Below are 3,559 nucleotides of genomic sequence, written 5' to 3'. Positions count from 1 at the left end.
TTTGATCTTCTGTGTGCGTATACATACGAAGGGGGTTCAGGCACTGGCAGGTCTGCATATATGTTGACCTGGGAGATCGGAAAAATTTCCAAAATGGTTTTGGTTGAAGGACTATACTATTTGACTCCGGGTCAGAGATCTTCGTTCGTGGGTTGCAACTCCCACGTTCACTCGTATGCACACGAAAGAGCTTGTACGTGTACGACCGTATTTACCCCGCTATGTAGGCAACCATACTCCGTTTTCGAGGACGTGGAGGTGCATGCTGCTTATGTTCTTGTTTCCAAAACCCACCGAACACAGACATTGATTACAGGATCTTTAACGTGCGTATTTGATTTTCTGCTTGCGTATACACACGAAGGCGATTCAGGCACGAGCAGGTCTGCACGTATGTTGACCTGGGAGATCGGTAAAATCTCCACCCTTTACCAGGCGCCGTTAACGAGATTCGAATCCAGGACCCCCAGATTGAAAGTCCAACGCTTTAACCACTCGGCTATTGCGCCCGTCGGGACCAGAAATCAAATTGCAGACTCTCTCATCCTCACACCCGCCACTCCCACTGACCTCCTTGATCGGATGGTGGGTACCCATGAATGGGCGGGAAGATTAACATGCTATAGATTTCACCAGTTGAAGAAAGATGATGGGAATAAAGATAATTACATTGAGTTTGAAAAAATACAAGAAAAAGAAAAAAGTCATAGTATAAACCAATTTGTGAATTTGCTCCCCATGGGGACAAAACTCTTGAAGCATTCATTGCTAGGTGTACCGACGACTTTCTGGATATCAGCTGGAGAAAAAAAAAGGACCAGAGATCATCTGACCCCAGGACAGAGAGTCGCACTGGCTAATGCAGGTGAGTGTGAAATCACAGTCATCACATCTTTGACTGTTGATAACACCAATGCCCTGAGTAATTTACACACACACACACGCACAGAGAGAGAGAGAGAGAGAGAGAGAGGGAGAGTATATTTCCTCGGGTCATACAGAGGAGATCAAATGCGTTTGATGGTGAAAACAGTTCTTCGGCATATATACGTTTATTAGTTTTGTATACAGATGACACGATTCTTTTATCAAATTCGAAGCAGGGTTTATAGAAAGCATTAGATGCCTTATTACAGTATTGTGTTGAATGGAAACTTGAAGTCAATGTCTCAAAAACTAAAATTGTAATCTGCAATTCTAAACAGAACTCACAAGATCTGTTTAAATTCAGGTACGTGTCAATGCTTTTCTTTTTGTTCTATATGAATGTTTAAGTTGGTATTCCTTGTTTGCTTTAGGTAAGTTTTAAGGATGATGTTTGGATATTTTGTGGAAGAAAAACAAATGACACTTTGTGAGTTTGAAGCCGGTATGTGAGTACCATGTGAGTTTGAAGCCGGTATGTGAGTACCATGTGAGTTTGAAGCCGGTATGTGAGTACCATGTGAGTTTGAAGCCGGTATGTGAGTACCATGTGAGTTTGAAGCCGGTATGTGAGTACCATGTGAGTTTGAAGCCGGTATGTGAGTACCATGTCAAATTTAGGAAAAGTTAGTCTTATGTATGTTTTTTGGTAATTATATTTTATTTTCAACAATTAAACACACACAGACACAGACACACACACAGACAAAGACACAGACACACACACACACAATTGTTTATGATTTGTGCATTGAATCTAAGTAGAATTCGGAAGTCATGGGAGTTGTTGCCCTTGAATTTTCAAGCATGGCCGCGGCCAGTAAATTTTGTAAACATTGGCCCAGCATTGTAATGATTCAAAACATGTTTTATTAGGACTTTGTTGTTTGGTTTTATGTTTACTTAAAGAGGGAATATGTACATTATTTCATTTGTTCCATTAGATTGTTTCGTTTATTTCAAGAAAAAATATTTACGTTTTTTCATCTCTTCCATTTCCGACTGAACAGACGAAACTTAAACGTAATTCAGATGAGGTGGTATGTCCAACTGGGTTTTGGTGTTCAGTTACTAATTCGGTGTTCAGTTCCAGTGGGGTGTTCAGTACCACTGTGGGTTCCAGTCGTGCGTTCAACTTTGTCCAACTGGGTTTTGGTGTTCAGTTACTAATTCGGTGTTCAGTTCCAATGGGGTGTTCAGTACCACTGTGGGTTCCAGTCGTGGGTTCAACTTTGTTCAACTGGGTTCGAGCTGTGGGTTCAGCTCTGTTAAATTTTGTTCAACTGACTTATGGGTTCAGCTGAGTTGTTCTTGCGGATTCCAATTGTATTGAGATTCCAAATGTTCAGTGGATATCTGGATGTCAGTCAATTTTCTCGACCATTAAAAGTTTACTTCGTCAACCACATTTGCGTGCCCCTTGCGTGCTGTCCGGTGTGCTACACCAGTATAAACATACACGCTTGTAATTATATGATACACGCGTGTAATTATATGATTTGATACAAGTCATACGTAAACAACACTCATGCACATAAACATAGTAGTCTTAAAAAATTTATTTCATCAACTTTGAAAAAATTGGAGCAAACATTCAAGCAGCACGTGAATCAATGACATGCAAAACGGGTCAAAAAGAAACTTTCAAACAAACAACAAGAGAGGCAAGGCCTTCAAGACTCACTTGCAATACACACTAAAAAAAAAAAAAAAAAAAAAAAAAAAAAAAAGTGTTCCGCATGTTATATCATAAAGCTTCGGGTAAAAAAAGAGAAAAAAAAGGCATAAAAGCAGATTCGAAACAGGCATGTTCGGGCGTTGGGAAACGGTCTTACAAACAGAGCTAATCTCCGTCTACAAATAACGTACAAAAACGGTTATTTAAACATGTTTTTTAGCGTGATAATTCGGTTATGGTATTCGAGGTGATAACGCCGTTTAAATCATGCTCTTTTGGTATACCTCGGGAATATATGAAATTCTTTAAATTCTGCGGTAAAGGAGACGTAACCATTGCCTCAAGCACACCGCAACATGTCTCAGCTTTTTCCACATCTGCGATCGTTTTCGACAGGCTCAGTTACCGGCAGAAACTACGTCACGGTCCATTCAATTTCTCTTTTTTGCACATTCTAGTTAAGATTCAGTATCCATTTTAAAACATCCATATGCTTACCACACGTCGATGATGTAGTTAATCTCATAATATCGCTGTATGTGTTCTGTCCAGATTTTCTTTCTTTCTTTTAATTGCAAACAAGAAAACGATGAGATCATGCCGGCTTGAAACCCAACCATTTTCAGGATTCGGAACCTCAACGAAATAAACTGTTCACGATCCGGAAACACAATTTAATCCAGAAGACTTACAGCCTGTTATTGGTATGACTGAAGAGATATCCCCCCCCCCCCTACACACACACACCCCACTATTTTTAAGCCAAAATTGCTATTGGGAGATAAAATGAGAATGTTGCAGTTTACCACAGACACACACACACACTTGTTTACACAAGTGAGTCAGAAAAGGAGTTCTTGTGTTTTTGTATCCAGGCCACAGTCACGTTGATATGTTATACATTGCAACGTTCAGTTCTAACTTCTCTTGAGTTTCTTTTTGTACGTGTCCTGGGCT

This window comes from Babylonia areolata, chromosome 24 (assembly GCF_041734735.1).
Source record: "Babylonia areolata isolate BAREFJ2019XMU chromosome 24, ASM4173473v1, whole genome shotgun sequence".
In the NCBI taxonomy this organism is placed as follows: domain Eukaryota; kingdom Metazoa; phylum Mollusca; class Gastropoda; order Neogastropoda; family Buccinidae; genus Babylonia; species Babylonia areolata.
This window is presented reverse-complemented; position numbering follows the sequence as displayed.